The sequence below is a fragment of the Triticum dicoccoides genome, chromosome 7A (assembly GCF_002162155.2).
Source record: "Triticum dicoccoides isolate Atlit2015 ecotype Zavitan chromosome 7A, WEW_v2.0, whole genome shotgun sequence".
In the NCBI taxonomy this organism is placed as follows: domain Eukaryota; kingdom Viridiplantae; phylum Streptophyta; class Magnoliopsida; order Poales; family Poaceae; genus Triticum; species Triticum dicoccoides.
Window position 1 is genome coordinate 411,149,457 of NC_041392.1, and position 22,145 is coordinate 411,171,601.

Consider the following 22,145-nt stretch of genomic DNA (forward strand, 5'->3'; position numbering starts at 1 on the left):
CTCGGTGAGGGAGGGAGGGACCTCGACACCCTTGAATAGCACCTTCTAGACGTCCTTATGTGTCATATCGAAGAGCTCGCTCACAGTCTGGTGCTAGGCCGGGTCGAACTCCCACAAGTTGAAGTCTCGTTGTTGGCACGGGAGGATTCGGCGGATGAGCATGACCTGGACTATGTTGACAAGCTTGAGCTTCTTGCCTGCCATATTCCGGATACATCTCTGGAGTCCGTCCAGCTCCACCGATGGACCCCAGGACAGGCCCTTCTCTTTCTAGGAAGTGAGCCGCGTGGGGATTCCGGATCGAAACTTGGGGGCGGCCACCCATTTGGCGTCGCGCGGCTCGGTGATGTAGAACCACGCCGATTGCCACCCCTTTATGGTCTCCACGAAGGAGCCTTCAAGCCATATAACATTGGGCATCTTGCCCACCATGGCTCCGCCGCATTCTGCTTGTTGGCCGCCCACCACCTTCGGCTTGATATTAAAGGTCTTTAGCCACAGGCCGAAGTGGGGCTGGATGCGGAGGAAAGCCTCACACACGACGATGAACGCCGAAATGTTGAGGATGAAGTTCGGGGCCAGATCATGGAAGTCCAGCCCGTAGTAGAACATGAGACCACGGATGAATGGATGGAGGGGAAACCCCAGTCCGCGGAGGAAGTGGTGGAGGAAGACTACCCTCTCGTGAGGTTCAGGGGTAGGAACGATCTGCCCCACAGCGGGCAGCCGGTGCGCGATGTTCGCGGCCAAGTATCCGGCCCCGCGCATCTTCTTGATGTGTCCCTCCGTAACGGAGGAAGCCATCCATTTGCCTCCTGCTCCGGACATGATTGGAGAAGGTTGAGGGGAAGGATGTAGGCTTGGGAGTTGGAGCTCGAGTGCGCAAGAGAGGATGAGCAAGGAGGAAGAAGGCGTGGGTAGAAAAAGGTTAAACCTTGTCCCTTTATAAGGGCGGCAGAAACTATGCGCCCCCACTAGCCTGGTGAAACTCGCTTATCCCCCAAGCGCCGTAATCGATGGCGCGGTTGGGTTACCCACGCCCGTATTGATGATAATCCCGTAATAAGGGGGACATGATCTCTGCTTTGACAAGACGTGTCAAAAAACTGCCTCGCGTTATGTGCGGGGCTAGTTAAAGGAAACGGTTCGAATAATCACCGGGCCATGGCATAATGTCGTGTTGCCAAAATAAGTCAGCAAATTAGATTTGTAGAAATATTATTCTCTCTACGGTGGTATCTGGAACTTATTTTGCAGGGTCGGACACTATCCTTGAATTCAAATTCTTCCGTGGTGTATTCGGAGGAGGAACCCGCCTTGCAATGCCGAAGACAATACTGCGCGCCGGACTCATCGTCATTGAAGCCTGTTTCAGGGGCTACTGAGGGAGTCTTGGATTAGGGGGTCTCTGGACAGCCGGACTATATCCTTTGGCCGGACTGTTGGACTATGAAGATACAAGATTAAAGACTTCGTCTCGTGTCCGGATGGGACTCTACTTGGCGTAGAAGGCAAGCTAGGCAGTATGGATATGGATATCTCCTCCTTTGTAACCGACCTTGTGTAACCCTAGCCCTTTTCCGGTGTCTATATAAACCGGAGGGTTTTAGTCCGTAGGACAACATACAATCATACCATAGGCTAGCTTCTAGGGTTTAGCCTCTCCGATCTCATGTTAGATCAACTCTTGTAATACTCATATCATCAAGAATAAATCAAGCAGGACGTAGGGTTTTACCTCCATCAAGAGGGCCCGAACCTGGGTAAAACATCGTGTTCCCTGCCTCCTGTTACCATCCGCCTTAGACGCACAGTTCGGGACCCCCTACCCGAGATCCGCCGGTTTTGACACCGACAAGACCCCTCACGGGAAGATCCCTTTGTGGATTCAAGACCTCCTCACAGAGAAGAACCGGTAACCTCTTGTATCGTCCTTTGTTGACTTTGGATCGTGTATCTCCCTTTGTGTTCATGGATCTAGCGCATGTGTGATCATACTTGTTGGTTTGAGTGTTCTCTTGTGTTCCCCTTGTGATTTTCTCTCCGTTCTTCCCCGTGTTCTTCGTGTTCTTCGCGGGATCCGCTCTTTCATGAAAAATCGGCCATCTAGGGTTCCACCCTACATCAATCTCCCTCCCACCAATTTTTTCTCTCCCTCCAAAAACCAAGACCGGTTTTAATTCATGCATCACCAGAACCACACGTCTCATGCCCAGAAAAACCAAACCAACACTTTCATCCTTCCATCGATCCCACCCTTCCATATATCACACCAATCCTTCCAATCCCTTCCATATACAACACCAATCAAATCATCTCTAGGAGTCCGCAAGTCGTTTCCTTCGTTAGTCCCGACAAACGATCGATCGAACACCCTCACCATCGATCCCCACCGATTTGTATCCATCCTAAGCCACCTATTTTTACCATCATCCGATTTTCATTATCTCATGTACCTAAATCATGATGGAATCAGAACTTTCCTAAAATACATCACAAATCATCACCGATCCTCTTGCGTGACTCCAAAAACCAAGACCGGTTTTAATTCATGCATCACCTGAACCACACGTCTCATGCCCAGAAAAACCAAACCAACCCTTTCATCCATCCATCGATCCCACCCTTCCATATATCACACCAATCCTTCCATTCCCTTCCATATACGACACCAATCAAATCATCTCTAGGAGTCCGTAAGTCATTTCCTTCGTTAGTCCTGGCAAATGATCGATCGAACAACCTCACCATTGATCCCCACTGATTTGTATCCATCCTAAGCCATCGATTTTTACCATCCTCTGATTTTCATTATCTCATGTACCTAAATCACGATGGAATCAGAACTTTCCTAAAATACATCACAAATCACCACCGATCCTCTTGCGTGACTCCCGTTCCGAACCCGTCTCTTTTCCTCCCCACCCAGCTTGGCCTCGCAAACCTAGCCGCCAGGCAGAAGTGTTTCTGCATCGTGTCATATCGCTCGACTACGTCGTGGACTACCACCAAAAACAACCATGCATCTTCAACCTGACTGTCGCTTCTCCCACCACCAGCCATGGCGATCGCGACGCACATTCTCCAATGCCTGCCTGACAACGTCACGCCGACGCTCGCTAGCTTGTTGTGTGCCGCCACCGCCCCAGCTGCCGCATCTGCCAAGGTCGCCAGACGCATCATGCGCGTGATTGCCATTAACTTGCACGACGGGCGCCGTGAGGTGATCACATCAGCCTGTCCTGCCGGGCGCTAGCTCCTCCGCGTGCTAGCAAACCACGTAGCTGGTTGAGAGCAGTGCCGTGCGCTGAGCCAAGCCTAGGGATAGAGCAGGGGCTCCAGACCGCCAGACACGCCTGACGCTTCCAACCCCACATGTAGGTTGCGGCCGCTGCCCCGACCTCCATATTCAATGAGGAGAATCCCTATAATATGAATACATCTTGTCAATCCCTTCTTATACTATTTTTATCTTAGTCGGGCAGCCACATATGAAACAGTAACCACAGTGACCGTTGTCTTGCATATCTACTTGTGTACACTTCAATTACTTGTAGCCTGTGGGATCTATGATGCAAGGGAACGAACATGCCATAAGGCACATGTGAGTCCCCTCTTTGTATTACTATACTTATTCTTGATCCTTTTCGCATGAGAGTATCATGCATGTTTGTACTACTAATCTACTACATGTTATCTATTTGTAGCATGTTTGACATTTGCTGTCCTTTTGCAGACCAGTTTTCTGTGTATCTATCCAAACTGCTATGGAAAGTAGATGAATAAAAGGTAATAATGTTTTTAAAGTTTAGGGAATTGGTGTGCTATTATGAAGTTGCATTCGAGAATTGGATGTGCAAGTGGACTGGTATGGCAGCCTTGATACTCCATATAGTCTATTTCTTTTACAAAACATGAACAATATTATAGATTATATATATTTTGATCTGTTCGGTAGTTACAGATCATTGTTGGGATAGAACTGCAAAGGAATGGGTAAACATCCTGTTATTAATCCGTCAAAGATTTGAAATTGTAGCTCAATAATCTAAACTGAACTAAGTTTCATTTCAGTCAGCTATATCTCGTTTCTTTGTATGCCGAAATCTCCATGGTACACGCTCGCTACGGCCCAAATTTGTCATGCCATGCTGCTATATGCCAGCTCTCGGCGTCTCGTTGTGTTTGGTTTTCTTCCAATTTTATGTTATGCAGTAGTAGGGAAGCTGGGACAGTGACAACGCACAGACGCTACCAACATGCACACCTAAATGCGCTGGGCAGCGAGCAACCTCCCTCATGTCGTTGTGGCACGCTCACTTGATGAGCCACATTGGCCCTGGTGGGTTTGCGGAGCCCGTTTGTGTGGAGTGTGTCCCCGAGGGATAGGGTGTTCCTGGAGGTGCTATGGAAGCGTACGCACGAGATAGGGTGGATGACCGGTGAGGGCGCCTACCGTGTCTGAGTTTTGGGGAGTGTGACTGAGCTCCCGGCTGACGGCTACTTCCCGGACACCATGGGCACCAATGAAGGGGAGGAATACAACCACGTTTCCAACTATCTTGACAACTTGAGTGTGTTCACCTGCGCCCATTCGTGACAATTGCCCAAGATGTCCTCTCAAACCTGGTACATATGATCAGCCGGTGGATATCCAGTACAGAAATGTTTGCCGTGTGTTGAAGTAGCATACCACAAAGAGTGCACAAGTGCATAAGAGGGCCTGTATTGGTATCCAAAGAGTGAAATCCAATTCGAATCGCCCAATAATTCGGTGTTTCGAACAGCTTCATTGTTTGTGCTCCTCCTCCCATTGCCGGCTGCTTTTACAATGGTTTTTTGGTAGCCCATCAGTATATACTTGTATACAGATTTTGTTTAACATAGTATGGTTTTGTTCCTTTGATTTGAGATGAGATTAAATAAGGAAGATGTCTGTAATTGGAGCAAAAATGTTATAATCTATCTTTCTCTTATTTTCGTAACACTTGATGATTCGTATGTGGTACTAAGTTAACATGGCCCAGAATTATTGTTTTTTTCTGCCTGGATGGTCCATTTTTACTGCCATGACATATTTTTCTTCCATGGGAAACATATTTCATTGCCATGGTAGTGTTTATTTTTTGCTGTGACAACCCATTTTTACTGTTATCTTTTTAACGGTGCATCTCCGTTGCAACACATGGGCAATTTCCTAGATTCTAGATTCAGTTCAGCTCCATTCATGTGGCAATCACTGACAGCCCGCCAGATTTAGAATCATAATGGAATGTGAATCCAAGAAAGGAAAACTTTGTAGATCAGAAAAGAAGATGGAGGGCCATTCGTAGATGCTCCCATCCTTGACCCAAAATTGTCCAAACATTCTACACTCCTAATGTCATCCTAATTAATTGCATAAAAATAACAGCCAATACATTTTACATAAGTTGCTAACAGGGATGTTCTCTCAAATGAATAAGACAAACATTAAGAAAAAAATCATGGACCATAAGTGAGATCGAAGGCCACAAGTCTTGGTGCACTCAAGAACCTCCCAGATGCCTCAGTACCAAGTGATTGTAACATTGATGTTGATCTCACATGCGTGGTGCCAACACAAGAAATTTTCTTGTTAGACCATACAAAATGAATGACGGTCTACACTGGCAGACTATGATTTTGCAAGAGATTGGACGGTTGGAGGCCATGGCATGGCACTATGAGTCTTTTTATGCAAGTGCGAAAGACCTCTACTGTTAAAGGAGATTTTATATCTTGGAACATAGATTTGTCCCCTGCAGTCACTAATGCAAGAACCATTTGAAAACCAAGCGCCAAATCAATTCGAGAACAGAGCCTTTAATGCAATTAATTTCCAAACGATTATTTGGGCGTGTGGTTAATTAGATTCATTTGAATAGGGAATTTTCACGCTGAATCAATTTGAAAACCAAACCATTAATGCAATTAATTAGCCAGATTGTTAATTAGGCATGCAATTAATTAGGTCCATTTAATTAGGAAAATTTTCGAGCAAACTCATAATAAAAAGGGAACGCTGCTTCGTGGCTTGCCAACCCAATAATTGAGGATGGGGTAATAATTTAACCGATCTTTGATTTTTTTTCACTACCCAATTATGTCAACCAATTTGTCTATGTTCGACGGAATTAAGTTTTTCATCTAAATAATCAACATATCGAGGAACAACAAGGGTTTCTACTGTAGGGCATCTACGCCGCCACCCCTTCTCCCTATACTCTGTGGTCGGCTCTAACAACGCTATGTTGATTGCTCAATCACCACACACACAAAGGTGACTCCCCATGACGACTATGCATACTTCTCGGTTGGCTGCATCAATGGCCATGCTAGGTCCCGTGATTGCACACTAGCCATCCCATTCGATGTTGTCTTGCGATAGAGCCGAGACCTGGATGGTTGGGTCGGACGACAACTGTCTTGGACTCCGTCTAAAACCATACCTCACCTTTCATCTCACCACCCATCTCCGGGTAGCAGTTAGTAGCCAGCAACGTTGCCCCGACATAGTTGACACCATCGTGGCGGAGGGTAATTGATCATGTCACTACTTTTTGAGATTTTTTTTGAAATTTACTTTTGAGATATTGTTTCAACCCGTAGCAATGCACGGGTATTTAGCTAGTATATAGTAAAACCCAATTTTCACCTCACGATTATTTTGGCTGGCCAATGACGTGTGGGCTCGCGCCAAGCAGTCATTTTTGCTGGCCAATGACGTGTGGGCTCGCGCCAAGCAGTCATTGGCTGGGTTGCCCGTTGTCGCGTGCCCAATCCGCTCCGCGCGCTCGCACCCAATCCCATCGTCTCCTCCTGTCATCCCGTTCCTTGCTCCACACCAGCCGCCACACAACCCTAGCTCCTTTCCCTTCGATCCCCACAGCCCCTCCCTCCTCCTCGTTCCTCGCCATTGCCTCCATTGTAGGATCCTCTGCATGGCCTGCTACTCCCCCTCCACCACCGTAGCTGCACACAGACGGCGGATCCGTGCCGGAGAAGAGCAGCTCTAGTCACGGTGGGGTGTAGCTGCGAGGAAGACGAAGGAGGTCCGTCGCCCGGCTTTGCGTCCTCGCTGCATCCTTGTTGCTGCTCCTCCTCTCTCCCTCCGTGCCTAGCAGCGCAGCAGCCGAGGACAAGGGGAAGGAACAGCCCAGCCCTGCTCCATCTCTCTTTTCTCCATCCACGAGGATTGGAGGAGAAGGTGAGGGAAGCCACCATGGCCGGCGGCGGCGCTCCACAGGGACGCCCGCCTCCAGGTCCCTGTCCTTTCTCCCGTCCCTCTTCTGTTTTAGTGTGTGTTCTTTTTTTCTCTTGGCCCGATCTACTCACACGTTTTGGGGTTTCATGTTGTAGGGATCAAATCTGGTGCGAGAGGTGTGTTATTATCCGTAGGCATGCAATCTTGGCTACGATCTATGCTGGTGATTTGGTTGACAACTGGTAAATCTACGAATCGTTCAAAAATGTTGAACTTGTTATCCTACTGTGTGACATGTTTTGATTATGCTTTTAAGCACTACGCTTTGCTGATTTAGTGCCATTTATCTGGTGCATGAAAATGTCGATGTTAAAGCATTTGGTTTCTCTCTGTTCAACTGAAGATGGCTTCAGATATGACTAAGGTTTGAATATTCATGTGTTATTTTCTGCATGTTGTAGTTTCTTGTTCTTCTATAAACTGGAAGGCCAATATAGATTTCTCAATGTATCATTTTGGGACTGTTTGACTGCTGAACAATGTTGCCATGCTGATCATTTCTCATGTCTTTGCAATTTTTGGTCTTTGTTTTGATTTCGTTGTGTGGCTGTGCTTCGATCAAGGTGAGTTGAGTTGCGGCTTGGTTGGAGATGTTGATGCTGTTCAAGACGCCCGCTGGATCCACCCTTTTCAAGGTTCTGAATGAGGGCAAGCTCGACAAGGTCAAGGTGAGTGCTCGCCGCCACCTCAGCTCGTGGTTTGGTTTGGATTACTCGAGTTTTTTCTTTCGACGACAAAATAATTTCTCTTTTCGAAACACTTAGTAGCTGATCTATCTATCACATTACAAGAGAGTAAGTCAGAAGAAGCCCTTTCTTTGAATGAGCAAGAATCCATGGAGTGCTCATGATCTATGTGTCCCTTTTCCAAATGTTAGAAATGTTATCTTAGCTTAGTTATCGCATAGAAGTTGGCTTGGGATACTAGGCTCATTTGATGTTTGCATGACTTCCCAACCGCAAGGAACACTCCACAAAGAAACTCACTTAAGCAGGCTGATAGATGATACATTGTCTTGAGCCTATTTGCTCAAAATAATGAGAGGCTGAATGATTCAGTTAGATACATGTTGAACCATCTTTCTCACCTCAGCATTTCTTTACACTTGATTACTAATTCGTCAAGGAGTTTTTGTACCTTGACACCTATTTTCCCAAACTGTATGTACCCACCGCTTGCAAAAGAAACCAATTTAAACCCTTTTCGAAAAATTTGTACTGTCGTAAGGTTGAAAAAAATACATGTTATCCTGTAAGCACTTGAATTGGAAGGCAAAATGAAAGATAATTAAGTAGTGGATAATCTTACCTAGACATTTGTTGCATTTATCTATTCTTAAAAAATGATGATAAAATTAAATGGTCAGTGTTGGAACTGATTATCGGTACTTGCTATCTAAAAGCAGTACACACACATTGCAGCTATGAAAAACCGACATTTTATACACCTTATGTAAAAAAGACAAAAGAAATGTCTCATGAAAAGCCTTTTTTAATACTAAATTCTATCTTTTTGGCATGTGACACAAAAGTTGCCAGTTTTCCATGAAATGAAGTTTGTATGCACATAGAATGTTGAGATGTACATGAGAATCATTTTGTCTGAATTTTATGACATTTCAAAATATATTTAAAACACATTTTAAAATCCAGGAGCATATGCTCCCATGTGTCAAAACACCACTCTACACCTATTTCCTTCCTTTTTCTTTTTCTTTTTTTGAACAGAGTACAATCGGAGTCATTCAAATACATGAGCATACACTCATTCATATGAACACACACTCGCACACCCTACCCCTATGAGTATCTTTGAGAGACTGAGTTGGCACATCATTTTGAGATTGACGAAGTCGCCACAAACGTCTTTGTTCGACGGGAATGTCTCATCCCACTGAATATATATCGCTGGAAGGCCTGGAGTAAATTCAGAAAAATGCAAGCACCAATGTCAAGTCTGAGATTTGAACTCTGGTGGACAGGGGATACCGCCCTACCCTTATGAGCATCTTCGAGAGACTAAGCTAGCACATCATTTTGAGATTGATGAAGTCGCCACAAACGTCTTCGTTCGACGGGAATGTCTCCTCCCACTAAACATATATCGCTTGAAGGATGTCTAAGTTTGAGATTTGAACTCTGGTGGACAGGGGATACCACTATCTCATAACCATCCAACCATAGGTTGGTTTGCATGTCTTTAATGCATGATAGAACATCCAACAACACAACAATATAAGAAAAACCTTTGGCACCATTGCCATATATTATAGGTTAAAAATCCTATGCCATGCTAACCATCATTTGCAAAGTTATTTAAAAGAATCATATTAATTCAAATAACAAGGCCATTGTACCAAGATAACCCAAGTGCATTCTTAAGTTAAGCAAAATACTTGCCTTTAATTCTTTCTTTTCCATTTGGCACAACAGGAGTTTGTATGTTTGGAAAGTAATATCTTAATAAATTATGGGTTTGATCTCCAAATGTGCTTGAACATAATCAAGTCAAGGAAGATGTCACGTCAGCCACAAAAAAAACGAAGATGTTGCGTCGCATCTTCGTGGAATGTAAAGTTGTCTGTCATGTACGTACCTTGCTCATTTGGACAAATATGTTCTCTTTTAAACTCAGATTTCTCAATGTAGTAGCCATATTTTCAACTAAAAAAATGCTTCCTTAACTGGTCTACACATATTATACACATATATTTTTTCCAAACTCGGGTTCTTTAGCGAGATAAACATATCAAATATGTCATTGCAAAATGAAACTATTTTCATCGACAACATGGCTTTAGCGGGTCTCTGCGTCATTTGGTGCAACATGTCCACTAGTATACAAATTGATCAGGTCGTCCTAATTTTTCAGAATTTTTGGAGTTACGGAAGTATTCGAAATAGTTAGATTTCTACACACTATTCTGTTTTGACAGATTCTGTTTTCTTTGTGTTGTGTGTTTATTTTGATGGCTCTATGGTTTTCTTTGATGGGGTTTTGCCATAGAAAAATTGGAATACAGTAGATATAATGCAAGAACAAAAATATGAATTGGTTTGATACATCACTTATAGTAGTGATTTATTATTCTTATACTAACAGATCTCACGAAGGTTTTGTTAAGTTTTGTGTGATTGAAGTTTTCAAGTTTTGGGTTATCTTACAATGGATGAAGGAATAAGGAGTAGAAGAGCCTAAGCTTGGGGATGCCCCGGCACCCCAAACTATTATCCAAAAATGAGAAATGAACTAATCTTGGGGATGCCCCCGAGTGGCATCCCCTCTTTCTTCTAACGACCATCGGTATATTACTCGAAGCGATATTTTTATTCGTCACATACTATGTGTTTTGCTTGGAGCGTCTTGTATGATATGAGTCTTTACTTGTTTTATTATGTGTTTTAAGTCTTGATCTCTTGCTTGACACACCTATTTGAGAGAGCCAAAATTATGTCATGACTTGTTACAATTGCTCTCTATGCTTCACTTAAATTTTTTATGAGCTATGGACTTGCTCTAGTGCTTCACTTATATCTTTTTGAGCACGGTATGCTTAGTATTTTTTAAGAAATGCTCCCTTTCTTCACTTAGATTTATTTGAGAGTTCGTAAATTTTTCAAGAAGTTCTCTCTTGCTTCACTTAAATTAATTTGAGAGAAAGAAAAATTATGCACATGATCTTCACTTATATTTGTTTGAGCTTGTCAAAAGCAACACATAAAAATTAGTCCCAAAGTGATAGATATCCAAGAAAGATATAATAAAAACTTCCATGAAGATCATTGGACAAAATAAACTTTATTCTTAGTAATAGTTTTGAGATGTGATGATGTGATACATGAGTCATCTTGATGAGTAATTATGCTTTAGTAAGAATATTGGTGTTAAGGTTTGTGATTACCTATGCAAGCACGAAAGTCAATAGTTATGCAATGAAATTATATCCTACTTATGATGCATTATTCGGTGTTAGTTATGCTTAATGCTCGCTTATGAGAATATTCGTTTCTTGGTTGGTCGCTTCACAATCTTTTGCTAGTCTTTATTTTGCACTAAGTATGATTACTACTTGTGCATCCAAAAACCTTTAACCCAGTTTTCCCACATGATCCACTATATCTATATATATGCGGTATTCTTTTGCGATTCTAAGCACATTTGCATGAGCCATCTCTAATTTTTTAAAATAAACTTCTCTTTTTGTGTTTGTTTTGCTCATGGAGCTGTGAGGTGTGGCTAATATTTTCCATGCTAGCTGTGTTATTCTCATGATGAGTGTTTATTCACTTGTCATTACACGAGAGTAAGGCAAAGGCATTAGGGATTCCCAGTCCCGAAATGCAAAAAATGAATTTATTTTATGTTGTCAAATAATAAATTCCTTGGAAAGTGTTGGTATGAAAACGGTTAGCCATGGAAAGTGAAAGTATGATGGAAAAAGGAATAAACTTTATTTTCTGTTTGGGAACCACCTATGATATATCTAAGCATGGAAAGTATTGGGAACTCTAAGTCGTTCTCATTGGTGGGATGGATACACCTCCCAAAATGTTTTATCTCTAAGTTTTTGGCTTTGAGCTCTGGCACCTCTACAAATCCCTACTTCCCTCTGCGAAGGGCCTATCTTTTACTTTATGCAATTTTTATTTTGAATTTGAGTATCCATCTTCTCTTATAAAAAGCATCAACTAGGAGGCAATATGATTGTACTTGAGTATTGGACATAGCTAATATGCGAGTGTGTTTCATGAATGGATCAATGCTTGAGCATGACGGGCTAGAGATAGCTTATTTTAGCGTTGATATTTTGAAAGACATGGTTGCTTGTTGATATGCTTTAGTATTTAAATTATCATGTCAAAACTAGACTATTGCTTTGAACAATATAAAAGTCCAAATGTCCATGCTATAAAGAAAGAAATATGATATGACATGTTAGGCAGCATTCGACATCAAAAATTCTGTTTTTATCACTTCCCTACTCGAGGACGAGTAGGAGTTAAGCTTGGGGATGCTGATATTTCTCCAACGTATCTATAATTTTTGATTGTTCAATCCTATTATATTATCAATCTTGGATGTTTTATAATCATTTTTGTAACACCTGGATGTAATTTACCTTATCTGTATCCCAACTCTTGCTGTTTCTGGCCTAAGTTATTTTATTTTCCTCGGGTTCGGGTTTTTGTCTCCGTGTGTGTTGTTGTCTTTGTCATGCATCTCATATCATGTCATCATGTGCATTGCATTTGCATACGTGTTCGTCTCATGCATCCGAGCATTTTTCCCGTTGTCCGTTTTGCATTCCGGCGCTCCTATCTCGTCCGGTGCCCCTTTCCACCTCTTTTCGTGTGTGTGGGTTAAACATTTCCGGATTAGACCGAGACTTGTCATGCGGCCTTGGTTTACTACCGGTAGACCGCCTGTCAAGTTTCGTACCATTTGGACTTCGTTTGATACTCCAACGGTTAACCGAGGGACCGAGAAGGCCTCGTTTGTGTTGCAGCCCAACACCCTTCCAATTTGGCCCAAAACAAACCTAAACCCTCTCCATCATCTAGAGCGTTCAATCACGATCGCGTGGCCGAAAACCGCACTCCATTTGGAGCTTGCTAGCTCCCTCTATGCCTATATATAGATCCCCTCTCGAAATCACGGGTCTTCTTCCCTCGAACCCCTAGAAATTGTCTTCTGCTGCGCCGGACATGTCTGTTCCGGCCGAACAGTTCTCCGCCGCCGCCTTCATCCAGTGAGAGCGCGCCACGTGGCCTCCTCGCTGGCCACCACCGCACGTGGCCCACCCGGCCCGCGCTGGGCCCCCAAGGCCTGGGCCACCACCGCCGCCGCCCGAGTCTTCGTCCTCCTCCCGTCCGGCGGTCCTTTCGCCGTGCCGTCGCACGCCATCATCATCGCCGCTCGCCCGGCCGGCCCCAGCTCCGGCATCCGTCGCCCCACCTCGCCTCCGCCGCCCCGGCGAGTTGCGCGGCCGCGCCGCCCCTGCCTCCCCGACGCCGCGCCCGCCGTCTCGTGCTCCGGCGAGAGCTCCAAGTCCGGCCACCGTCGCCCCATTTCCGACGAAGATCTCCGGCGAAGTTCGAACTGCTACAGTACCGTGCGCTGGATCTGGATCTGAGAAAACTCTCGGTTGACTTTTTATCCCCGAAACCCTAATTTTTGGCCATCTTCATCATGTCGTATCTCTGCATCCGCAGCTCCGATTTGCGTGTGTAGCATATCAAAATGTTTGTCTCGACGAGTATATCATTTCATCTCATTGCATCATTTTCATTTGATCCCATTTTGATGCCTGAAATGCTGTTGGAAGAGGGCTATGTGATGAATTTGTCAGATCTGTTTCTTCAAATGGCATTTTGTCATTTTTGCCATGATTAATGTGTGCATGCTATGCTCCTGAGCTCTATATGTGTTTTGTTATATGACATGTCATCTTTACAGTGGTGCTTGCCATGTATTCTTGTGATATTTGTGGTGACTAGCACAAGCTTGCAAAGTAGCGTAATCGGTAATGCTGATTTCTGGGATTTCTAAGTCCTTGTCCTGATTTTGTCGTTATGTTATATGTTCATGTTGTTTCCTAGTGATCCGTGCCTATTTTGAGGATCATCAGTAAGGATGATTTGTTAACATTGTGGTGCTCTATCCATCCATGTCTTTGTTTGCATTTATGGAGCACCCTAGCTCGAGTCAATCGAGCTCTACTTTTGCTATATCGTGAATCCTGGCAGATTGTTGACATGATTAGCGATTTTGCCGAGGATGTTGCTATTGATCCGTGCATGCTATGTTGTTGTTATTGCCATGTCTAGCTGCTATGCTATGTATTCTTGATAGGTGTATGCTTAGTTTTTCATGCCATGCTCTGTAGTGAGTGCATTGAGCTCGTAAACATGCCTACCCGTTAACTGATTTGCATGCTCCAGTTTTTCACCAAGTCTGAGATCTGTTTATGTTTTTGCCATGTTCACATGCTTGCAATTGTATTTTCTGATCCTTTTGGCTCAAGGTCACTAAGGGACTTCTGTTAAGTGCTTTGAGTATCTTCATGCCATGCCTTGCTTTGCCATATTAAGTTCCTGTAGCTTGTAGTTTTCGTACTCTAAAGTGTGCTTCCTGATGATAAATTCCAGACTTGTGTTAATTTCACTAAGTCTGAAACCTGTTATTTATTGCACTTTTGCCATGCTTGTTTGAACCTGTTAATGGATGAATTATCCGTAGCTCAGTGTTCATCTTTTGTCAAGCATCATGAGTGGATCCCTGCCATGTATTTTGTTGTCATGTTTGAGTGCTGTAGCATATTTATCTTAATGCATTTAGTTGGTCACTTGCTGATTATCGCAGACCGGTGCCATATTTGTTTTGCTTGCCATTTCCAAACCGTGCATCCGATTCCGGTAATCTTTATATCGATTTCAACCAAAATCACCTCACCTTTCTAGTGGAACTCTTGGATTTCCAAGTTGAGGCCAGGTTCAATAATTCCTTTTCAAATCTTGCATATGCATCGCATATCGCATCCCGCATATCATACCTTGTTTGCATCATGTTGTTTGAGCATTGCACGTGGTTGATTGTGTTCCGTTTGCTTGTTGTCCTTGTTTGGGTAGAGCCGGGAGACGAGTTCGCGAATGAGGAGCCCATTGAGTTCGCTTACGAGGATCAAGTCAACTCTGAGAACTTTGCAGGCAAGATGATCATACCCTCGAAATCACTTCTATCTTTGCTTGCTAGATGCTCGCTCTTTTCTATGCCTATGCAACGATGCCTACCACTTGCTTATCATGCCTCCCAAATTGTCATGTCAAACCTCTAACCCACCATGTCCTAGCAAACCGTTGATTGGCTATGTTACCGCTTTGCTCAGCCCGTCTTATAGCGTTGCTAGTTGCAGGTGAAGATTGGTGATCGTTCCTTATTGGAACATTGTTTATTATTGGGATATCACCATATTATCTTGTTTATCTTAATGCACCTATATACTTGGTAAAGGGTGGAAGGCTCGGCCTTTTGCCTAGTGTTTTGTTCCACTCTTGCCACCCTAGTTTCCGTCATATCGGTGTTATGTTCCCGGATTTTTGCGTTCCTTACGTGGTTGGGTTATAATGGGAACCCCTTGACAGTTCGCCTTGAATAAAACTCCTCCAGCAATGCCCAACCTTGGTTTTACCATTTGCCACCTAGCCTCTTTTTACCCTTGGGTTTCCGGAGCCCGAGGGTCATCTTATTTAAACCCCCCCGGGCCAGTGCTCCTCTGAGTGTTGGTCCAAACTAGAGCCCTGTGCAGCGCCTCCTCGGGGAAACTCGAGGTTTGGTTTTAGTTGTATGGAGAGCTCATCTGAGTGTGCCCTGAGAACGAGATATGTGCAGCTCCTATAGGGATTTGTCGGCACATTCGGGCGGTGTTGCTGGACTTGTTTTACCATTGTCGAGGATGTCTTGTAAAACCGGGATGCCGAGTCTGATCGGAATGTCTCGGGAGAATGAATATCCGTCGTTGACCGTAAGAGCTTGTGATGGGCTAAGTTGGGACTCCCCTGCAGGGATTTGAACTTTCGAAAGCCGTGCCCACGGTTATGGGCAAATGAGAATTTGTTAATATCCAGTTGTAGATAACTTGAAACTTAACTTAATTAAAATGAATCAACCGCGTGTGTAACCGTGATGGTCTCTTCTCGGCGGAGTCCGGGAAGTGAACATGGTGTTGGAGTAATGTTTGACGTAGGTTGTTCTAGGATCACTTCTTGATCATAGTTGTTCATCCGTGCGTTGCCTTCTCTTCTCGCTCTCTTTTGCGAATAGGTTAGCCACCATATATGCTAGTCGCTTGCTGCAGCTCCACATATTACCTTGCCTTTACCTATAAGCTTAAATAGTCTTGATCGCGAGGGTGCGAGATTGCTGAGTCCCCGTGACTCACAGTTTACTTCCAAACCAGATGCAGGGACCGATGATACCGCTCCAGACAATGCGCTTGAGCTCAAGTGGGAGTTCGATGAAGACTCTCGTCGTTACTATGTGTCTTTCCGAGATGATCGGTAGTGGTGCCCAGTTGGGGCGATCGGGGACCGTGTCGCATGTGGGGGTTGATCTTTTATTTTGGTACCGTAGTCGGACCATGAGTGTATTGGATGATTGTAATGTTATTCATGTATTTGTGTGACGTGGCGAGTGTAAGCCAACTATGTATCCTTTCCCCTTTTATATATTTACATGGGTTGTTGTGAAGATTGCCTTACTTGCGACATTGCTTTCAATGCGGTTATGCCTCTAAGTCGTGCTTCGACACGTAGGAGATATAACTGCATCGAGGGCGTTACAATTTTATAGTCATTTTATATCAATTTTTGGTACTAACCTATTAACATAGTGCCAAGTGTTGTTTTTTCCATGTTTTTTACATCGCAGAAAATCAATATCAAACGGAGTCCAAATGCCATGAAACTTTATGGAGAATTTTTATGGGCCAAAAGGAACACAACGGGCCCTGGCTGCGCCTCGGGGGTGCCCCGAGGGAGGCACAACTCACCGGGGCGTGCCAGGAGGCACAGGCGCGCCCTGCTGGGTTGTGCCCACCTCGGGTGCCCCCTGGACCGCCTCTTTGCTCTATAAATACCCCAATATTCCCAAAACCCTAGGCGAGTCGACGAAATATTCATCCAGCCACCACAGAGTCCAGAACCACCAGATCCAATCTGGACACCATCTCGGATGGGTTCACCACCTCCATTGGTGCCTCTCTGATGATGCGTGAGTAGTTCTTTATAGACCTTCGGGTCTATAGTTAGTAGCTAGATGGCTTCAGCTCTCTCTCTCTCTCTCTCTCTCTCTCTCTCTCTCTTGATTCTCAATACAATGATCTATTGGAGATCCATATGATGTAACTCTTTTGCGGTGTGCTTGTTGGGATCGATGAACTTTGAGTTTATGATCAGATCTATGTTTTTATATCCATGAAATTATTTGAGTTTCTTTGATCTCTTTTATGCATGATCTCTTATAGCTTCGTATTTCTTCTTCGATATTTGGGTTTTGTTTGGCCAACTTGATCTATTTATCTTGCAATGGGAAGAGGTGCTTTGTAGTGGATTCGATCTTACGGTGCTTGATCTGAGTGACAGAAAGGGAACCAACACGTATGTATCATTGCTACTAAGGATAAAACGATGGGGTCTATCTCTACATAGATAGATCTTGTCTACATCATGTCATCATTCTTATTGCATTACTTCGTTTCTCCATGAACTTAATACACTAGATGCATGCTAGATAGCGGTCGATGTGTGGAGTAATAGTAGTATATGCAAGCAGGAGTCGGTCTACTAATCTTGGACGTGATGCCTATATAATGATCATTGTCTGGATATTGTTATGAGTATTTGAAGTTCTATCAATTGCCCAATAGTAATTTGTTCACCCGCCGCTTTGCTATTTTTCTCGAGAGAAGCCACTAGTGAAACCTACGGCCCCCGGGTCTCTTTCTCATATTATTTGCCTTTGCGATCTACTTTTATTTGCATTTATTTTCAGATCTATTAATCCAAAAATCCAAAAATACTTTGCTAAAATTTATTTTATTTGCAATCTATTTATCCAATCTATTACAACCTTTTTCCCGTCATGCACCAATTTCTGGCACCGTTACCCGAAAGGGATTGACAACCCCTTTAACACGTGAGGTTGCAAGGATTTGTTATCTGTGTGTAGGGGTTGTTTACGTTGTGTTGCTTGGTTCTCCTACTGGTTCGATAACCTTGGTTTCACCAACCGCCGTTGTGCTTCATCATTCCTTCCTCTTTTGGGAAATACCGACGTAGCTTCAAGCGACATCAAAAGGAATTTCTGGCGCCATTGCCGGGGAGGATCTTCAACATATACCAGGTTCCTAATCACAAATCTCATCTCCTTGCAATTTATATTATTTGCCATTTGCCTCTCGTTTTCCTCTCCCCCACTTCACAAAAATTAGCCATTTTATTCGCCTCTCTTTTTTGTTCGCCGTTTTCTTGCCAGATCTATCCTTTGCTTGTAATCATGAGTGATTTCGGTATGACACCAACAGATGATGGCCTAACTCCTAAAATTGGACGTACGGGCAATCTGGATGCTAAAACTTTTATCTTGGGGAAAGGGAACGTTATGGGAAAAGAATGTATCCAAGAATTTTTCAATTGTATTGGGAAGCTAAGTCTTGATGATGCCCCTATACTTAAAACTACTAGATCTTATGCGGATGCCACTTCTAGTTCTGAAACTTGAAAGTAAATTTCTTCGTACTCATCCTACTTTCCAATGATTGTTTTTTGAGCTCCCCGTTATAAAGAATCCTAGGGCTAAAAAGTTGGCCACTCTCTCGTTCTTATGAATGAGTTTGAGTACATAATACGGGAAGCAAGGGAAATCTTTGATTTTTATGGTATGCATCATGAATACCCTGTGATAGATGAAATTATTTACAATAGTGACTATGCTTTAAGACATTTGCTTGGGGATAATAAAATCTTTGATGAGAATCTTAAAAAGGAGGCCCCCGGTCTAGATATAATCCAACAAGTTTTCAATAATGTTAACCAACATTACTCTTGGATTGTTGCGAGGAATCAAAGAGGTTATGATGAACATCAACTTAGGAATGGTATGGTTTCTATGGATAATATGTTTTGTTTTGTGTTTACAAAACCCCATGATTAAAGCACCTCTAAGAAGTTTAAGAAGAAAGATGACAAAACTTAGATCCTTGCTTTATGCCTAGCTAAGGGCGTAAAGCTATAGCGTTTGTTCGGAGGCAAACCAATGAATAAAATTTATTTTTGCTTTTTGTTTCCTGTTTTTGAGTGTTTGCAAAATTATGATACTTTTATGATTGTGTTTTTTATGTTTTAATTAGTGTTTGAGCCAAGTAAAGCCTTTAGGATCTTCCTGGCCGAAAGTTGTTTGATCTTGCTAAAACAACAGAAACTTTTGCGCTCACGAAAATAATTATCATTTTTTATCAGAGAGCGATAAAATATCCATTCCACTTGCAATAGATAAATATACAAATTGATCAGGTCGTCCTAATTTTTCAGAATCTTTGGAGTTATATAAGTATTCGAAATAGTCAGATTGCTACAAACTGTTCTGTTTTGACAGATTCTGTTTTCTTTGTGTTGTGTTCTTATTTTGATGGCTCTATGGTTTTCTTTGATGAGTTTTTGCCATAGAAAAATTGGAATACCGTAGATATAATGCAAGAACAAAATATGAATTGGTTTGACACAACACTTATGGTAGTGATTTATTATTCTTATACTAACGGATCTCACGAAGGTTTTGTTGAGTTTTGTGTGATTGAAGTTTTCAAGTTTTGGTTTATCTTACGATGGATGAAGGAATAAGGAGTAGAAGAGCCTAAGCTTGGGGATGCCCCGGCATCCCAAGCTATTATCCAAAAATGAGCAACGAACTAAGCTTGGGGATGCCCCCGAGTGGCATCCCCTCTTTCTTCTAATTACCATCGGTATATTACTCGAAACTATATTTTTATTCGTCACATAGTATGTGTTTTGCTTGGAGCGTCTTGTATGATATGAGTTTTTGCTTGTTTTATTTTGTGTTTTATGTCTTGATCCCTTGCTAGACACACCTATTTGAGAGAGCCGAAATTGTGTTATGACTTGTTAGAATTGCTCTCTATGCTTCACTTAAATTTTTTATGAGCTATGGACTTGCTCTAGTGCTTCATTTATATCTTTTTGAGCACGGTGTGCTTAGTATTTTTGAAGAAATGCTCTCTTGCTTCACTTAGATTTATTTGAGATTTAGTAAAATTTTCAAGAAATTCTCTCTTGCACTTAAATTAATTTGAGAGAAAGAAAAAATATGCTCATGATCTTCACTTATATTTGTTTGAGCTTCTCAAAAGCAACACATGAAAATTAGTCCCAAAGTGATAGATATCCAAGAAGGATATAATAAAAACTTCCATGAAGATCATTGGACAAAATAAACTTGATTCTTAGTAATAGTTTTGAGATATGATGATGTGATATGTGAGTCATCTTGATGAGTAATTATGCTTTAGTAAGAATATTGGTGTTAACGTTTGTGATTCCCTATGCAAGCACGAAAGTCAATAGTTATGCAATGAAATTATATACTACTTATGGTGCATTATTCGGTGTTAGTTATGCTTAATTCTCTCTTATGAGATTATTCGTTTCTTGGTTGGTTGCTTCCCAATCTTTTGCTAGCCTTCATTTTGCACTAAGTATGATCACTACTTGTGCATCCAAAAACCTTTAACCCAGTTTTGCCACATGAGTCCACTATATCTACCTATATGCCATTCTAAGCAAATTTTCATGTGCCATCTCTAATTTTCAAAATTAAACTTCTCTTTTGTGTGTTTGTTTCGCTCGCGGAGCGGTGAGGTGTGGCTAATATTTTCCATGCTAGATTTGTTATTCTCATGATGAGTGTTTATTCACTTGTCATTGCATGAGAGTAAGGCAAAGGTATTAGGGATGCACAGTCCCAAAATGCAAAAAATAAATTTACTTTATGTTGTCAAATAATAAATTCCTTGGAAAGTGTTGGTATGGAGGGCACCCGTGGATACGGTTAGCCATGGAAAGTGAAAATATGGTGGAAAAAGGAATACAATTTATTTTCTGTTTGGGAACCGCCTATGATATATCGAAGCAACGAAAGTATTGGGAACTCTAAGTTGTTTTCGTTGGTTCGATGGATACCCCTCCCAAAATGTTTTTATCTCTATGTTTTTTGCTTTGAGCTTTGGCACCTCTACAAATCCCTACTTCCCTCTGCGAAGGGCCTATCTTTTACTTTATGCAATTTTTATTTTGAATTTGAGTCTCCATCTTATCTTATAAAAAGCACCAGCATTCCACATCAAAAATTATGTTTTTATCACTTCCCTACTCGAGGACGAGCAGGAGTTAAGCTTGGGGATGCTGATATGTCTCCAACATATCTATATTTTTTTATTGTTCCATCCTGTTATATTATCAATCTTGGATGTTTTATAATCATTTATAGTCATTTTATATCAATTTTTGGTACTAACCTATTGACATAGTGCCAAGTGTCAGTTGCTATTTTTCCATGTTTTTTACATCGCAGAAAATCAATATCAAACGGAGTCCAAATGCCATGAAACTTTATGGAGAAGTTTTATGGTCCAAAAGGAACACAACGGGCCCTGGCTGCACCTTGGGGGTGCCCTGAGGGAGGCACAACCTACCAAGGCGCGCTGGGAGGCCCAGGCGCGCCCTGGTGGGTTGTGCCCACCTCGGGTGCCCCCCGGACCGCTTCTTTGCTCTATAAATACCCCAATATTCCCAAAACCCTAGGGGAGTAGATGAAATAGTCATCCAGCCGCCGCAGAGTCTAGAACCACCAGATCCAATCTAGACACCATCTCGGATGGGGTTCACCACCTCCATTGGTGCCTCTCCGATGAGGCGTGAGTAGTTCTTTGTAGACCTTCGGGTCCGTAGTTAGTAGCTAGATGGCTTCATCTCTCTCTCTCTCTCTCTTGATTCTCAATACAATGGTCTCTTGGATATCCATATGATGTAACTCTTTTGCGGTGTGTTTGTCGGGATCGATGAAGTTTGAGTTTATGATCAGATCTATGTTTTTATATCCATGGAAGTATTTGAGTTTCTTTGATCTCTTCGGGTCCGTATGTATCGTTGCTACTTGATACGTCTCCAACGTATCTATAATTTGTGATTGTTCCATGCTATTATATTATCAAGCTTGAATGTTTTATATGCTATTTTATATGATTTTTGGGACTAACCTATTAACCTAGAGCCCAGTGCTAGTTTCTCTT

The 22,145-nt window shown here is 42.7% G+C and overlaps 1 long non-coding RNA gene across 4 annotated transcripts; it reads left to right on the forward strand.

Moving 5' to 3' along the window:
* The first annotated feature begins 6,796 nt into the window (after positions 1-6,796).
* Positions 6,797-14,963, forward strand: LOC119332339. Of its 4 annotated transcripts, none has more exons than XR_005160911.1 (5): positions 6,797-7,228; positions 7,381-7,467; positions 7,601-7,649; positions 7,849-7,953; positions 14,914-14,963. It is a non-coding gene; the product is annotated as an uncharacterized LOC119332339 (long non-coding RNA). The 4 variants fall into 4 exon arrangements; XR_005160910.1 differs by lacking the exon at positions 14,914-14,963 and adding an exon at positions 9,718-10,226; XR_005160909.1 differs by lacking the exon at positions 14,914-14,963 and having other exon boundaries at positions 6,797-7,283; positions 7,849-10,226.
* Positions 14,964-22,145: the final 7,182 nt, after the last annotated feature.